An 8949-nucleotide genomic window follows, 5' to 3' on the forward strand; every position below is an offset into this window, starting at 1 on the left:
CAGGATGGTCTCGATCTCCTGACCTCGTGATCCACCCGTCTCGGCCTCCCAAAGTGCTGGGATTACAGGCTTGAGCCACCGCGCCCGGCCGATATTTTGTAGTTTTTATTCATTGTAATTGCATCTGAAAAATTATATGTTCAATGGACATTATATATTTCGATGGATACTAAAATGCATTTATTCAGTCCATATACAATATTTGGTTTGCATATTGCTTTGCAATGAAGTTGCTCTATCTCCACCTCTAGGATTTCAAGGCCAGCAAGTTGAAAAACATACATATCAATAATAGTATCTACCGTGAAATAAATTGGTAACCATTGTGGCAATTAGTTGAGGTTCTAAGGAGAGATGAGAAATTGACATCTCTATGTCAAATATATATTTTACTGTCACAGAATTCTTATCAGAAGTATATCAGCAAAGTATACCTATTATAAACTTTATCAGTAGTGGCTATCATGACTTAGAAATATCTTTGTTGAGGCCAGGCACAGTGGCTCACGCCTGTAATCCCAGCACTTTGGGAGGCTGAGGCAGGCAGATCACGAGGTCAAGAGATCAAGACCATCCTGGCCAACATGATGAAGCCCCATCTCTACTAAATATACAAAAATTAGTTGGGTGTGGTGGTGCATGCCTGTAATCCCAGCTACTCAGGAGACTGAGGCAGGAGAATCGCTTGAACCTGGGAGGCAGAGGTTGCAGTGAGCTGAGATCGCGCCACTGCACTCCAGTCTGGCAACAGAGCGAGACTCTGTCTCAAAAAAAAAAAAAAAAAGGAAAGAAATCTCTTTGTTGATTTGTAGATGAAAAACAGGAGAGCATTTCTGCCATTGCCGGTGAATTTAAATATTTTGGGGGTATTTCTGCCTGTTTTGGTACTTCAGTTATCATTATTGTTTGTGTTACTTGACAAATACATATGTAATTTAGCGAAGTCTAAAATTCATGTCTAACTTTCCTTAAGATAATGTAAAGGATATTGGAATGCTTTAACTTTGATCTGTTTCTCCAGTCTGGTACTGTTGTCTGATATTTTAGTTCTGTTCTTTTTTTAACCTACAAAATGGGCATTATTTTTGTTTCATAATGGCAATGTTTGCTTGTGGATTTGTTGACATAATTATTTTTTATTTGTATGCTATTCCTCTTTCATTATACCTTCCTTCTGGGATATTTTATTTATCATGAAATATATTAGGGAAGGCTTATTGGTTTTTGTTTTCGTTTTTGATATGGAGTCTTGCTCTTGTTGCCCAGGCTGTAGTGCAGTGGTGTGATCTCAGCTCACTGCAACCTCCGCTTCCTGGGTTCAAGCAATTCTCCTACCTCAGCCTCCCCACTAGCTGGGATTACAGGCTCCCACCACCACGCCCAGCTAATTTTTTTATTTTTAGTAGAGAGTGGGTTTCACTATGTTGACCAGGCTGGTCTCAAATTCCTGACCTCAGGTGATCCACCCACCTCCACCTCCCAAAGTGCTGGGATTACAGGTGTGAGCCACCACCCCTGGACTGTCTTATTGTTAATAAATGCTGTGTTTATTTTTGTCGTTGTTGCAAAATAACCTTGTTTCACTGTCATTCTTGCCTGATGATTTAACTAGGTATACAATTCTATACTGACAATTATTTTTTTCTCAGCACTCTGAAGATATTATTCCACTGTCTTCTGGCTTCTATTGTTGCTCTTGAGAAGTCTGCCATCTGTTTCATTGTTATTCCTTTTGTAAGTAATCTGTATTTTCTCTGGCTGCTTTTAAGATTTTTTTCTTTAAGATTTAAACGTAATTGATTATATTGTTTCACTTCTACATGTTTGACATTCTCCCTCTCCCAGGTCTTTTTTTTTTAACTGGTCCCTTTCTCGTGGTTTTTATCTTATACTTTCATATATTTCCAGCACTTATGTGTCATACAATCCCAATTTCTGGGAAACAGGTCTAATTTTGCTGTTTCTTGTATCCATGGGGACTCTTGTGTAATGATGAATTATCCATAGCACTTTTTTTCTCTTTTTCTTTGAGAGTCCAGGCCAAGACTGAGAAGTCCCTTGTCATTTTCCTTTAAGGTTTGATGGATTTGCTTTTCTTTCTCTGAACTTTATGCCTTGAATATTTCCAATTTTGTAAAGAGGTTAATTTGTAATCCCTGCTCTTTTGTTGAGGAAAGGTCTTGTCTGTTGAATTTTTTCAGACCATTAAGATACAAACATCTAGGTAATTAAAATCAACAAATATCCCAAGGGTAACTGTAACTTGAGAGCATATTTACCCCCTCTACTTTCTGGTTCCTACTTCATTGTAGCACCCTTGGATCTTCTTTACTTTCTTTTATGCTTCACATACTTTTAAAAGGACATTTGTCATATTTTTCCAGTATTTATTGGTGTTTTTTAAGAAATCTGATGCACCATTTACATATTAACAATATTGAATCGTATTGTTGAACATGCTAAATCTGCTTTTCTTTTTATGTTCTCTGTAAAGTTTTATGGTTTTTTCTGTTTTTGTTTTGTTTTGTTTTGAGACAGAGTCTCGCTGTGTCACCCAGGCTGGAGTGTAGTGGCACGATCTCAGCTCACTGCAACCTCCAACTCCCCAGTTCAAGCGATTCTCCTACCTCAGCCTCCCAGGTGGCTGGGACTACGGGCACCCACCACCACACCCAGATAATTTTTGTATTTTTAGTAGAGACAGGGTTTCACTATGTTGGCCGGGTTTCACTATGTTGGCCAGGCTGGTCTTGAACTCCTGACCTTGTGATCTGCCCACCTTGGCCTCCCAAAGTGCTGGGATTAGTTTCATGGTTTTTTCTTAAAAGATTTTGCACATTTCTTAAGCAATTTTTCAGTACATTTTGTTTATATTATGAATAGGAATATTTTGTTCTGTAACATTTTCTAAATGGCTAACACTGATGTATATTATGTATGAGAAAGTATTGATTTCTATAAATTGAAAATCTCATGGAAATATCTAATAGTTTTTCAGTGGATAATAGTGGATTTCTAGGTGGACAGTTTTGCTCTCTACATGCAATATGTGGTCTCTTCCTTTTCTCTTTGTACTTTTTAAAAAAAAGGCAACTGTATTCAGTAGGACCCTCTAGCGGAATTTGAAAACAAATCATTCTTTTCTCAAACTTTATTGGCAGTGTTTCTAGTGTTTATTAAATACATTTCTATAGGTATCTGGTAAATACTCTTAACTAGGTTTTTACCTAATTCTAGTTTTAGAGAACTTTTAATAAAGGGTCTTAGAATATATTTAAAACATTTTTGCATTTCTTGAAATAATGCTATTTTATTCTTTAAGCTCTTTATGTGGGAAAATGGACTCTGATGTTTAATTATTCCTGTATTTGTGGGATAAAGTTTATATGATCATGAAGTGTTATCCCTTAAATACACAGCTAGATTCTATGTTGCTAATATTTTCTTTTAAAATTTTACCTTTGTTCACGAGATTGGCTTCGTTTTCCTGAGGTCATTTTTCAGTGTTGTTATATGAGTTAATTTAACTTTGTAAAATGACTAGGGTAGATTACCATATTTTTATATGTTCAACAACAGCTATGTATGATTACAATTATATATCCTTTTTTCTTTCTGAGACAGAGTCTCACTCTGTCACTTAGGCTGGAGTGCAGTGGCCCGATCACAGCTCACTGCAGCCTCCACCTCCCTGAGCCCAGGTGATCCTAGTTGAGACTACAGGCACGTGCCACCATGCCTGGCTAATTTTTATAGTTTTTGTAGAGATGAGGTTTTGCCACATTGCCCAGACTGGTCTCGAACTCCTGGGCTCAGGCAATCCACCTGCCTTGGCCTCTCGAAGTGCTGGGATTACTGGTATAAGCCACCACACCTGGCCTATATATTCTTTAATGTTTGGATAATATTGCCAGTAAACCTACCAGTCACTGGAATCTGTTGCCTTGAATATTAGATACAACAGGTACAGTGACCAGCAGATACAAATGATCATCAGTCGTAGGTATCTATTGCCTTTTAGGAGCACAGACACTGAGCTCAAATTTAAACTTTTTATGTAGTTATTGCTGTATATCAGTTATTTTATCTTCATGGGTTATTTTTCATGTTTTTCATCTATTTCATCCAGTTCTAATTTACTGTTGCATTGTTAATAGGTTTTTTTCATAAACACTTTTAAAAGTTTTATTTTTAGTTGATACATGGGCCACAGTGTGATGTTTTATACATAGGTACATTGTGTAATTATCAAATCAGGATAATTAGCATATCTGTCACCTCAAACACTTGTCATTTCTTTGTGGTTAGGACATTCAAGATGTTCTCTTCTAGCTATTTGCAAGCATTCAGGACATTTTTGTTGACTATATAGTCACCTTATTGTGCAATATTACATCAGAACTTATTTCTCCTATCTAACTATAACTTTGTACCCATTGACCAATCTCTTCCCAGCCACCCCCTCAGCATCTGGTAACCACTACTCTACTCTCTACTTACATAAGATCAACTTTTTTAGGTTCCACATATGAGTGAGATCATGTGATATTTGTCCTGTTCTTGGCGTATTTCACTTAATATAATGTTCTCTAGCTTCATCCAAGTTGTCAAAAATAACAGGATTTTATTCATTTTTATAGGTGAATAGTATTCTATTCTACATATATACCACATTTTTGAAAATCCATTTATCTTTTGATGGACACTGAGTTCGAGTCCATGTTATTGCTATCGTGGATAGTGCTGCAGTAAACATGGGAATGCGGATACCTCTTTGACATACTGATTTCATTTCATTTGGATATATACCCAGTAGTTAGATTGTTGGATCATATGGTGGTTCTGTGTTTACTGTTTTGAGAAACCTCCATACTGTTTTCCATAATGGCTGTGCTAATTTACATTCCCACCAAAAGTGTATAAGAGTTCCTCTTTTTTCCACATTTTTACCAGCATTTGTTATCTTTTTAATAGCCATTCTAACAGCAGTGAGGTGATATCTGATTGTAGCTTTGATTTGCATTTCCTTATAATTAGTGATGCTGAGCAATTTTTCATTTACCTGTTAGCTATTTGTATGTCTTGAAAAATGTCTGTTCAAATCTTTTGACTATTTTTTAATCAGATTTTTTTTTGCTGTTGAGTTGACTTTCTTATATTTTCTTGGTATTAACGCCTTACTAGATGCATAGTTTGTGAATATTTTCTCCCATTCTGTAGGTTGTCTCTTTTTTGTTTTGAGATGGAGTCTCGCTCTGTCACCCAGGCTGGAGTGCAGTGGTGCAATCTCTGCTCACTACAACCTCCGCCTCCCAGGTTCAAGTGATAATCCTGCCTCAGCCTCCCGAGTAGCTGGGACTACGGGCACGTGCCACCACGCCCGGCTAATTTTTTGTATTTTTAGTAGAGACAGCGTTTCACTGTTAGCCAGGATGGTCTCAATCACCTGACCTTGTGATCTGCCCGCCTCAGCCTCCCAAAGTGCTGGGATTATAGGCATGAGCCACCATGCCCGGCCTGTAGGTTGTCTTTTTACTCTCATTTCCTTTGCTGTACAGAGCTTTGTACTCTGATATAGTACATTTATCTGTTTTTGCATTTGTCAGTGCTTTTGAGGTCTTAAAAAATCCTTGCCCAGATCAGTGTCTGTTTCCCTGTGTTTTCTTCTACTAGTTTCATAGTTTCTAGTCTTACATTTAAGTCTTTAATCCGTTTTGAGTTGAGTGGTGAGATAGGGGTCTAGTCTCATTCTTTCGCAGGTGGATATTCAGTTTTCCCAGCACCATTTACCCAAGAAAGTGTTCTTTTTCCAGTGTGTGTTCTTGACCTTCTTGTTGAAAATCAGTTGGCTGCAAATACTTGGATTTTTTTTTTTTTTCCTGAGTTCTCTATCCTATTCCATTGGTCTATGTGTCTGTTTTCGTGCCATACCATACTGTTTGGTTACTGTTGTTTTGTAGTATATTTTCAAGTCATGGAGTGTGATGCCTCCAGCTTTGTTCTTTTTGTACAAAATTGCTTTGGCAGCCTGGCATAGTGGCTCATGCCTGTAATCCCAATACTTTGGGAGGCTGAGGCAGGTAGATCACCTGAGGCCAGGAGTTTGAGACCAGCCTGGCCAACATGATGAAACCCCATCTCTACTAAAAATAAAACAATTAGCTGGACATGGTGGCGGGCACCTGTAATCCCAGCTACTCAGGAAGCTGAGGCAGGAGAATCACTTGAACCTGGGAGGTAGAGGTTGTAGTGAGCCGAGAGTGTGCCATTGCACACCAGCCTGGGCGACAAGAGCAAAACTCCATCTCCAAAAAAAAAATTGCTTTGGCTGTTTGGGGATTTTTGTGGTTCCATACGAATTTTAGGATTGTTCTTTGCATTTCTGTGAAAAGTGTCATTGGTGGTATTTTGATAGGGATTTCATAACATTTATAGATTGTTTTGGATAGTATGGACATTTTAACAATGTTAATTTTTCTGATCCATGAACATGGAATATATTTCCATTTATTAGTTTCCTCTTTAATTTCTTTTGTCAGTGTTTATAGTTTTCATTGTAAAATTCTCACCTCTTTGGTTAAATTTATTCCTTGTGTTTTCTGGTAGTTTTTTTTTTTTTTTTGGCTATCATAAATGGGATTGATTTTCTTTTCACAGCTTCCTGTTGGCGTATGGAAATGCTACTTATTTTTGTACATTGATTTTCTCAGTCATTAGCACCTTATTTTGTTCATTTGATGAGCTCATATTTTCCTGAATGTTCTTGATGTTTATGGACACGTGATGATGTCTGCGCACTGAGCAATTTATTCAAGAGTTCACAGGCTGGACCTGGTGTCTCATGCCTGTAATCCCAGCATTTTGGGAAGTCGAGGCAGGTGGATCACCTGAGGTCAGGAGTTTCAGACCAGCCTGACCAATATGGTGAAACCCCATCTCTACTAAAAATACAAAAATTAGCCGGCCAATGGTGGTGTGTGGCTGTAGTCCCAGCTACTCAGGAGGCTGAGACAGGAGAATTGCTTGAACCCTGGAGGCAGAGGTTGCAGTGAGCCGAGATCATGCCAATGCATTCCAGCCTGGGCAGCACAGAAAGACTCCATCTCAAAAAAAAAAAAAAAAAAAAAAAAAGAGTTCGCAGTCTGGCTTTGTTTGTGCCCATCCTTCTTCCAAAGGCCTTCCAGACATTCTAAACAGACTTTCTGTTTATTCCCTTGAGCCTGTAACCACTGCATCCATCTCAGCATTAGAGGGCATTAAGCCCAGGCTTCCTGCTAGACTTGCAAGGGTTCCAAGGTTATTGTGGCTCTCCACCTGGCACTATATGGGAGTCCAGACAGGGACCTGAGCCCAGAAGACTGTCCTGGTGGCCCAGATAGGTGTGCCTTCAGCAGGTCCTTGCACAGGCAAGATAGGTCTCTAATTACAGTGAGAGGACTGAAGCTGAGACTGGGCCCCCTCAGGATTTGCTGTTGGACAGAGGCTGGCAAGCCTATCTTCTTGGCTTAGACAGGTCCACATCTCCTAGCATGTCTCTGCACAGATGGGGTAGTTCTATGACAACAAGAAGGGCTAGAGCTTAGACTGGGCCCTCTCAGGATCTGCTGTGGGACAGAGGCTTCCACGCACAGATGGGATAGTCCCCTGACTGCAGTGGGAAGTGCTGCAGCTGTGACTGGACCCCCTGAGGATGTGCTGTGGGATGGCAGCTGATGAGCCCATCTCAGCCCACATGGGTGTGTCTCCCACCATGTCTACCCAGAGGGGATGGTTCTCCAATTATTGTAGGAGGGCTTAAGGCAAAGACTGGGCTTCCTCAAGGTCTGCTGTGGGACAGAGGTTGGTGAGCCCATTGTGAAGACTCCAACTCCCAAACCATGAAATACGGATGAATCTTACTCTGGATCCTTGTATGAGCAGTTCTGAGCTGGCACCCCAGCTGAGGAGGCTGGAGCTAAGCCACAGAGCAACTGTGAGGTTCACTACCAGGACTCTTGTCAGCAGGCATAAGAGACTCTCCACCTAGACACTAGTGTGCATGATTCCTCCTGAACCTTTTGGCAGATGGTTTTGATTGCACACCCAAGGCCAAATGGGGCTGTGGCCAAGCCCTCTGGGAAATGGGGCCATTTTCAAGCTTGAACCTGGGATCAGCATGGGAGATCAGCCACCTGGGTGCCAGTCTGCACTCTCAAAATGACTTTCCTAGGTCTTGGGCTTTACCCGAGTTTTACAACCTCCTACCTGAATTCTAAAGCTTCTGCAAAGAGACTTTGATCTGTGGATGGGTGCAGAATTCTTGTTGTGAGGGGATATGAGTGGGTTATCTCCTATTTCTGCCATCTTGCTGATGTCACTCCCATAATCTGTCATAAACACTTTTTAACTCCTAAATTTATGGTTTCTTTTTTCTCTCCAGTGCTTTGGATTTGTGCTCAATCTAATTTTTTTCTACACATCCCTTTTTTTGTATTATTTATGGATATTTTCAAAGAATTTTGGTATTTTGGTTTTGCTAATTATTTCTGCTGTTTCTACATTTCTGATTTACTCATTTTCTGATTGTTATCTCATATTTTGGGTTTTAGTTATGCTTTTTGCTCACTTCTTCTTGAGGTGAAATCTTAATTCTCTTGTTTTTAACTATAATATTGTTTTTTTCTTTTTCTTTTTTGAGACCGAGTCTCGCTCTGTCGCCCAGGCTGGAGTGCGGTGGCCAGATCTGGGCTCACTGCAAACTCCGCCTCCTGGGTTTACGCCATACTCCTGCCTCAGTCTCCCGAGTAGCTGGGACTACAGGTGCCCGCCACCTCGCCCGGCTAGGTTTTTGTATTTTTTAGTAGAGACGGGGTTTCTCTGTGTTAGCCAGGATGGTCTCGATCTCCTGACCTTGTGATCTGCCCACCTTGGCCTCCCAAAGTGCTGGGATTACAGGCTTGAGCCACCGCG

At 40.1% G+C, this 8949-nt stretch overlaps 1 protein-coding gene across 3 annotated transcripts in view; it reads left to right on the forward strand.

Annotated features, from left to right (window-relative positions):
* Positions 1 to 8949, forward strand: part of ZNF420 (zinc finger protein 420) — a 67390-nt gene that overhangs the window by 43077 nt on the left and 15364 nt on the right. Inside the window, exon 5 of one of the 3 annotated variants that reach the window (XM_011950638.1) lies at positions 1650 to 1734. The exons of the other annotated variants lie outside the window; for them this stretch is intronic. The gene's annotated coding sequence lies outside the window, so the exon portion shown is untranslated. The remainder of the gene's footprint in view (positions 1 to 1649; positions 1735 to 8949) is intronic. 3 annotated transcript variants of the gene reach the window in all.

Source organism: Colobus angolensis, unplaced genomic scaffold, assembly GCF_000951035.1.
Source record: "Colobus angolensis palliatus isolate OR3802 unplaced genomic scaffold, Cang.pa_1.0 Scaffold31, whole genome shotgun sequence".
Classification (NCBI taxonomy): Eukaryota; Metazoa; Chordata; class Mammalia; order Primates; family Cercopithecidae; genus Colobus; species Colobus angolensis.